The sequence below is a fragment of the Apis dorsata genome, unplaced genomic scaffold, assembly GCF_000469605.1.
Source record: "Apis dorsata unplaced genomic scaffold, Apis dorsata 1.3 scaffold_51387, whole genome shotgun sequence".
NCBI lineage: Eukaryota > Metazoa > Arthropoda > Insecta > Hymenoptera > Apidae > Apis > Apis dorsata.
In genome coordinates this window covers 1-8,952 of record NW_006267338.1, presented here as the reverse complement: position 1 = coordinate 8,952, position 8,952 = coordinate 1, and the positions used below count along the sequence as shown (strand labels likewise).

General features: G+C 38.7%; 2 long non-coding RNA genes across 3 annotated transcripts; one reads left to right on the top strand and one right to left on the bottom strand.

Moving 5' to 3' along the window:
• Positions 1 to 2,665: 2,665 nt before the first annotated feature.
• LOC102671048 lies at positions 2,666 to 4,032 on the bottom strand. The gene is made up of 2 exons (XR_422952.2): positions 3,797 to 4,032; positions 2,666 to 3,248 (listed from the first exon to the last, which is right to left on the bottom strand). It is a non-coding gene; the product is annotated as an uncharacterized LOC102671048 (long non-coding RNA).
• A 1,632-nt stretch (positions 4,033 to 5,664) lies between these two features.
• LOC116186735 lies at positions 5,665 to 7,712 on the top strand. Of its 2 annotated transcripts, XR_004151733.1 has the most exons (3): positions 5,665 to 6,404; positions 6,498 to 6,801; positions 7,396 to 7,712. It is a non-coding gene; the product is annotated as an uncharacterized LOC116186735 (long non-coding RNA). The 2 variants fall into 2 exon arrangements; XR_004151732.1 differs by lacking the exon at positions 7,396 to 7,712 and having other exon boundaries at positions 6,498 to 6,802.
• The last annotated feature ends 1,240 nt before the right edge of the window (positions 7,713 to 8,952 follow it).

Here is an 8,952-nt window from a genome sequence, read left to right as displayed (position 1 = left end):
CGAGTAGCGTGTGACGGTGAAAAAAAAAAAAAAAAAATTAGAGATTATTACAAAGTTTTGTAAATAACGACAGAGATATTAATAAAATGATACTTATTCAAAGGAAAACTTAAATTTGCGTACGTAGTGCATCGAATTATATATTTATCCTATCCTATTTTTCCTAACTTTCTCTCTCTCTCTTTTTCTCTTTCTTTTTTTGTATTTTTTCCTCTCTTTTCTTGTTAACCCTCGAGATTCGACGAAGGATTGAATACATCCGAATGGGACGCGAATTGACACGACCCTAAAAGCGCTGATCAGCAAGATTCAGCAAGTCATCAGAACAATTGCAATTGTTTTCTTTGTATTAGGTATATACATGCGCTCTATTTTTTAAAGAATTCTTTGTACGAAAATAAAAATTTATATCTATAAAAAAGAAAAATATAAAATTTCTAGAAATTTTGCAAAATATTTCACAGAGAGAATATCGATTGTCATTTTTAAGAAATCTATATTATCATCATCATCACGGATTATAATTTAATTTATATATATATATAAAAAGATATAATCCTCTTCAACACTGATCTGACAAAAGCTCAACTAATTACCTTCCCTTTTATCAGAGAAACCAATAATCGAGCTTAACAATCAACCTTTACTCTTCCTGTCCAACAAAGAGAAAATACTAAGAATGTTTCATTACATCTCTGACGATTTTTGATCATTGCCCGTTTCTCATGGCGTGGAACGAATCAGCTTCGCGACTAGCAACCATGGAAACACCCTAGCGCGAGCCCAGTGCCGCCGCGTGTTCCTGGCCTCGTAACGTCCTAACCCCCTTAGAATGCGACGGTGTAGCTACGATTATTAAGGTAAGCCGATCTCTTCGATAGGTGAAGGTTAATGCCCGGCATACAGGTAAAGAGAGAGGAAGCAACCATCAGGAGTCGGCCGGTTGTTATTGGATATTTGCCGAGGGTCTGCAGCCGGGACTTAACCCCACGGGGGTAGGATTCCGGCGATTTATCAAGAGCACCGTGACTAATTGCTCCTGGAAGAGAGGCTACAGGTACACATAGCGTGTAGTATACACGTGCGCGCGCGCAATTTACCGGGTCAAAAGGGAAAAGGTTGCTCGACAGAAAACTGTTTCCGACTTCTGCTGCGGAAGTGAGATTAATGAAAGCCGAGGGGAAATTCCGGCCGTATTCTTCATTCTCTTCTTTCCTTTCCCGCTCCAACATTTTCGTCATGATATTATGAAATTTCACGAATTAACGCCACCATTGACGATCATCCTTCAACAATTTTGCATTTCTTTCCCGAATGCTAAATCTTATGCAGTTTATAGTTTCTTCATCTTCTTAGAAGTCTAAAGTAGAAAAGAAAGAAAGTATAAGTTGTATTAATCGTGTGTCGAATATATTTATTAAAATGGTCGATCATCATCTTCAAACACTTACTAGAATTATATAAATTTATTAAATATGTATTGCTTCGATAAATTTTATTATCTGAAAAAAAAAAATGAATTTGAAAAAGGAAGCTAGTTTCACATCAAAATCAAAAATTTCGCTTTATGCGAATCGAAATCGCGTATAATCGCATCACATCAAAGTAGAAAAATGGGAAAATGGTCACACACGTTTCGCGCTCAATGTTGTCATCGTGTGCCTTTGTGTGTGTGTGCGTGCGTATACCGTATGACATATGAGAGGTCCTGACAGTGACAGGCCTCTGCTTCTGGTGGTCACTCTTATACACTGGTATCCCATATCGCACCCCACACATACCTCTCTTTCTCTCGCTTCACCCGCCATTATCATATTTATTAACTGCCGCTCGACGCTTATATCTACACCTATTCGCTGCCATTCCTATATAATATAATCTGTGCCAGTGACAGCAGCACGTGGCTTCAGCCTCCATCCGCTTTCCCTCACCCCGTTAACCCTTGTCCACTAAACCTTCAGTTGCTATCTTTCTCGTTATTATTGCTCCCTTTTCTCCCTTCTTTCAACACTAACCGCCTTTATTAGCTGGACCACGAATTTATTACTGTTTTTGATACGATTAATAAATCTTTCGAACATTTTGTTTTCTTTCCGATTATCTATTATTATATAAATGAAAAATGTTATTAGGAATAGATATAGTGTTCGAATGATGATGTGATCTACAAATGTTATATTATATGTAGTAAGAAATAAAAATTAAAATTATTAAATTTATATTAACAGAATATATCATAAAATAGATACCTAGGGGATATTTTCACTCGTAGTGAAATTTGTTTGAAATTTTTAGAATCGATATTTAAATTTCTATATTTAATGCTATTTCTCTGGAAATGGCACACGTAAGCTTCGTTTACGCGAATCCTTCGGTCGATTGTAAATTCATGAAGGAGAAGGAAGTCGAATGCCCCACGTTGAAACCTCGTTCATGAATACTGGGCCAACGAAAACATGGGGTTGTTTCGATCTAAGACGCGAATGCGAGGCAAGGGTGTCCTTAGCCTTGATGCTAATGTCGTCTTCCTCCCTTGTTGATAGCTGCGAAATTCTAATGCATTACAAAGGGTTGTCGAGCAAGTTCTTGGCATTCGTCATTCATAGGTTCCAATAGAAGAATTCTCTTAAAGGAATCCTCGCTAAAATAGATTTTCAAACATACATTCTTTGAAATTCAATATTTCAAATATTTTATTAATACTTGTTTCTAAACGATGAAAACTTAAAATTTTATATAAAATTTTATGAAATTTTAAGACGATACTTAAACGTGAAAAACATTAATAAGATTCAGATAAGTCAAAACTAAAATCTTGACTAAATGTAAGGCATTCAAGTTTCTCCAATGATGGACGATGGATAGAAAAACTTCTCCATTTTTTCGCGTCCCATCCAATTCTGGGTAGATATCAGTCAATCAGTCGTTTCTGCAGCGTTTCCCTGAGCACGTTATTGAATTGGAAATTTCCGGCCGGAGGACAAAGAGTCGATTTCATTTGAAATCATGCCGCGAATCTCATAGACTTCCATTCAAACAGGTAGAAATGCAGATTGCCGGCGACACAAAGCATTCCAGTCGGGATAACCGAACTGGATAACAGGTCCAGATATTGCTACTTGACTCCCTCGCCCTGCAGGTAATTGCTACGCCAGAATGCCTTTGCCATCCGTACCGTCACGGAATTTGCGATATTCCCTCGTTCACCGTACGTAAGATATATCTATATGTGCAATCAATCGCGCCACCTGAAATGGATATTTCGTCGATCCGTTATTAAATCCCAATTTTGGTCAAAAATATCCAAGATTTGATAGATATTATTACTATATATATCGAGATTCATGTTATATCATGATTGTGAAACGTTGATATTATATGATGAAAATTATCGAAATTTATTTCAATCTTTTTCTATATTTCATTCTTTCTTTATTATTTAGAAAGAAAGAATGAAATATTCATTCATGTTTTTGCAAATGTATTTTCGTGAAATTTCTGTTTTAATAATCTTTGATACTATTTTCAAATTCTAATAATTCAGTATATAAATTTGATCAAAACTTGACACATTTCATAGCTATTTTTCTCATTGATGAGAATATTAGAGAACTAATTACTAATTATGAAAATATTATATCCAGAAAGGACAGAAGAAATGATATAATGAAAAAAAAAGGATAAAAAAAAGTTACATTTAATACGTCGCAATTTCAAGTCTTGGTAACTTAACGAAAAATTAAGGTTAGAAAACACCGAACAATTGAAAAGTATCGTTGACGCTCGATGCACTCACAAGATTTGTTCTTCGTATAAGTTCGTCAAATAAGGAAGCGCACTCTGTTAAAAGAAAAGACAGAGAATATAAGAAAAAAAAATTGTAACGCGGTTTTTCAACAACGAAGCGTTCAATGTCGCGGCATAAGAAATCGTTTAGCCGGCGATCGGCCGAAGAAAACTCGGCAAAGTCTACTGTCTGTGACCCGTGTCCGAACTTGCGACGTCACGGTGTTACTCACACGAGAAATCAGCGACTTACATGTATATACATAGCGGATATGCGTGTGCGTTCCTGCCGAGAGCAAAAATCGCGCGTTGGAAACGGTGGGGAAACGACTCCGCCCCTAGTCGATCCTACCGACTCCGTGAACACGCCCCGTGGATACGCCCCTGAAATCCTGAAGTGAAGCTGGTTACGTGGGCGAGCTTGACCTCTAGAAGTAAATCGCTCGAAGACGATAGAAAATGTTTCTCCGTGACAGCCAGCTTTCTACCTACTGACCGAGACTTTCTTCGCGCTCTTTTCTCTCTCGATCTTTTATATCAATCGGAAAAAGCCGGCGAAAATTGATTATTTATCGCAATCAATTGAATCTCTCGTTATTATATTACCTTAACGTTAAAATTACTTATTAATATCAAGAAATTAAAACGATTAATAAATTATTGAAAATATCGATAGATAGAAAGATTGATATTACTTACATCGATTGGTTGATTTGTTATTCGCTGTATCTATATTATTAATTGTACGAACATTAATTTCACTGGCACAATATTCGTTAAATCGCAATGTATAAGCCACAAGATTTATTTGGTCCGTTATTAATTTTCGATTCTCGTCTATAGGAAACAAGACTCACGAACTCATATTCCCGGACACACTTAACCGACGCCCGAAAAAACAGTTGCTACGACAAAAGCTTGACGCGGCGTGTATAACGAGCACTTAAGCACTCGACAACAACGGTCGAACTCGAAAATGTCATAAGATGGCATTGTACTGGGAGGCCACTCATCGGCCCGTTGGCGTGTACACGATAGTATATTGTTTATCGAGCAGAAGGTAGCACACAGGGTGCACAGGCAACGCTTTTGTAAAAATTAAGCCCGCGCACTTTTAATACCCGACAGAAACGCATATGCCTATCGGCTATTCGCTGAATTCTCAAGAGGTTATGTTCGAACGACGAAGGAAAATCGCGAGATCAGAGGTTCCCACACACGGCGAGGCCACCAGGGGCGAACGTGCTCAGTTTTACTCGACGTTTTAGACCCACGACAGGGTGACGACATACCGGTGGCATTTGTCGCTTTCTCCATACGAACGTATCGTTATTTCCGCGAGACTGGACAATCGAAGTCAAGGAATCGACATGACGCAAGCAGGGGGCCCATTTCGCATGGGGGGTCAACCACGGAATCGAAGCGTTACGCAGGTGAAGTTCTTGTCGGTAACTGGTATGGGACATTATCGACAGGCGGGTGCCCCGCGCGGGAAACCTCACGGGGGGTCGCATCTCGTCACCTTTCTTCTTTTTGCTATCCGATTGCTCATTCGATTACTGAATCTCTGAATCTTACCGTTGTCCTTATTTTGATCATCGGATGTTCGTAATGATAAAATATATAATCAATTTTTTCGTAATATAAGATATTTGAACTTTCGTTTAAATAATAGATTAAATTATTAATAATAGGTTAAATTATCTTAATAATTATTTTGTTTATAGATTAAATGATTTTTTATAATATTATTGTTGATTTGGCACAGAGATCAAGCATAAAATTTAAAAATAATATGATGTTTTTATTAACCAAGTAAAAAATTACAATCCCGTTTAGTCACGAAGGACGTACGCGGGTACAGAGCTAAAAGCACGTCTAGGGATCCGGGTTTCGAGGGAGGGTAGCGATCGAGCACTTGAGCACGAGCTGAGAAGAAATGCGGGGAGAACAATAGGCTAGAGGTAACCAGGAGCTGGTGCTGCGTCATCCCTGGTGTCTGAGTTTGTCTTCACCGACGCGGTAACGAGGTACACGTCAAGCAAAGAGCTCATCTTTCCGCGACCTGTCACGAAAACCGACCACCCACAATTTTTTCCAAGCACGATCGCATTATCTCACAGAATTTTCGTTGTCAATGAGTTCTAAGATAATCTGCATCACACAGCTAGTTAATTAAAAATAAATCACGTCATAGATCGAATATACTTAACTCTACACGAGCACTTCACTTATGGTGTCTTTCCATGCACGTGATTGGTAAGAAAAATTGCTAGTTTCCTACATAAAATCAGAGATGGCACTTTGACACGTGTTCGAAAGAGGCACGTGTGGTGTAAAATATAGTGAATTGATATATTGATCTCGTGATCTCTAATTTTTTTGGTGCATGGTTAATTTCCGTTTCTTCGTTTCTATAGCCTGCATAAAAATTTATTCGCAGCTGCTTGATCTTTCCGCGTCGTTTCGCACCGCGCAAACGACCGTAGACACTCGGCCAATACATACTTATCAAATGCAGGCGGCATAGTCAGTACAAAACGATATGTACGAATAAGAAAAGGACAATACGGCAAATCACGCAAGACCAAGCGAGATAAGAGAGAAGAACGAAATGGGTAAGAGAGAGTGCCGTATACTTGGCTACTTGGCATTTATATCCGCCATCCATTTTGCACGCTGGTACTTCAGTCCCTATTCTTTACCTTTAGATGCCTGTACTCGTGTACGAATATACGAATAAATGTGTGCGCGTGCGCGTTGCATGTACACATTCACAGAGCATCCAACGTATGTCACGATATTACATGGGTTGCTGCGTTTTTACGTTGCCGGAGAGCAATGCGTACACCATGGCGGAAGTGCGTAAGAGAACGCCGACTGCCAGAGGAAAGAAAATAGAAAGAATAGAGAAGAGAAGAAGAGCAGAGAAGAAAAAAAAGAAAAAACTAAAGAAGGGAGAGAGAACGAAGGCAGAAGAGAACTCGGATGTGCCGTGGAGCAGAGTCGTGTGAGGTGAGGGCGCACCTGGACCTTCTTCTTCATGAGCGTATAAGGGCTCTCTGCCTTCCACTCCACGATTCAACCACCCAACGGACTGCCTCCAGTTACGTGTACCAAAGTTTCTCCTTTCTCTGTTTTCGCCCCTTTCTCTCTTTCGTTTGGCTCCTTTTTCTCTATTCTTTTTTCTCTTTTCCTTTTTATCGTTGTTTTTACGTTTTCTCTTTTTCTCAACCGCACAGATCGCACGAATGCATTGGAATCTGTATTTGCCGACATAAACGCATTTTACATCAGCTTTATCGACGAGAGAACAATGCTTGATATTTTGTGAAAAAATCATATCCATTTCTTTGGTATTATACATAAAAGAAATGAGGGACAAGGATACGATATGCAAAAAGATATCAAATTTTGAACGATAATTTTGTAAATATTTAAAATTATTATAATTTTTTTTTCAATTTTCTCTTATTATTCTAATATTCAAATATTTTCAGTTTCATATCCATTCAAAAAAAGAAAAAAATTTATAATGCAAATATTCTAAATGAAACATCAAATATATGCTTAAATTATATTATGTTTATCTTATGTTTTTCTTTAAAGGAGAAACAAGGATTTAAAAAGAAATGAGTGAAACTATTGTCCGAGCGAATCCAAGTAGAGGCAGTAGGAAATGGGAACTCGTATACCCGTATGGAAAGTACAGAGTGAACGCATTACACGCAAGCGACGACTCGTACTCGATGAAGATGTAAGGGCCGCATTGTGTCCTGCATCGTCGAGAGAACTCGAGAATAAAAAGAGAGAAAGAGAAAGTAGTACACATCATGTAGAGAAAGAGAGAAAGAGAGAGAGAGAGGCCGGGAACCTCTAACTACTAACGTGGGGTAGATCTCGCCGCGGATAGTGCTTTATTTCATCAAAGGGACAACAAGGAAGCCGAGATAACGCCGCAAGCTTCACAGAAAGGAGCACTTCGGAGTGGAGGAGTATGCGCGGCACGCACAACGGCTCGATCATCCATAATCGCGTGCAGACGCAATAACCAGGCTCGAGATGCATCCTCTGCGAAATTTCTCAAAGAGAAACGCGATATTTCATCGAAGGACATTGATACAAGTAACTTTTATAAATTTTAAAAAAAGAATTAGAATTGCTGGAAAGTTTGATACGTTGAAAAAGATTAAATTAACGAAAGATATAATAATTATAACTGAACAAATCAATTAGAAAATTATAATAACATCGAACAGAGACATGAATGAGTTGAAAAAGTATAGTGTGAGAAGCTGGAGACTGGAAGAGTTGTTTACACTTACTCATGCGGGTTATCGGAAGTATCGACTTGGATCATCATACGATCAGAGGATTTTATGCGGGCAATGCAAATTAAATGGATCGTGCAAAATACGATACTCTTCCCATTGTGATGTTTATCGTAAGTTCTCCGATATATGCACACCTATCATATAAATATTTTCATAGAGCTATTATATTTATTTTATATTGAATCAAATATTCCGTAACAAAAAAATGATATTAAAAATTTATATTCTTTATTATTACAGCGTAAATAAATATCTTTTATCATTAATAGTCAGCCAAGATCATATCGATTCCCAAAGTTTGTCTGACTAAAGAGATCGAGCGTCTCCATTTCCGATGAAACGGTTCTACAATATGGGTTCCAGATTTCAGGGTGACGATAGAGGGTGCGCGCGCGCGCGCGCGCCTCGATCACGGATTAGGAGGGAACGTAGTAATTAGGAAAATTCACGGAGCGTGAAAAATATTGAACAAGGGACGTGACTCGTCGATCGGCAAACGCGAACGAACGAGTTTCTTTTGTCGAATGTCCTCGTGCCTCGTGGAGTGCCTCGCCGTCACTTCCAGCCTATTAGCCGGTCCTATTATCAAAATGTTGCTCAGGATTTTCACGGCACTGCGAAACTTATCTAGAATTCGTCACATATAAATTTAGCAGTACGCGATAGCGAATTTAAAAAAGTCTGAAAACAGTTTTCGAATCGCACCGCGCGGCTTATATGATAAATGTGTATCTGAGGAGAGAGAGGGAGAGAGAGAGAGAGGGAGAGACAGAGAGAGAGACAGAGAGAGAGAGAGAGAGAGAGAGAGAGAGAGAGAGAGAGAGAGAGAGAG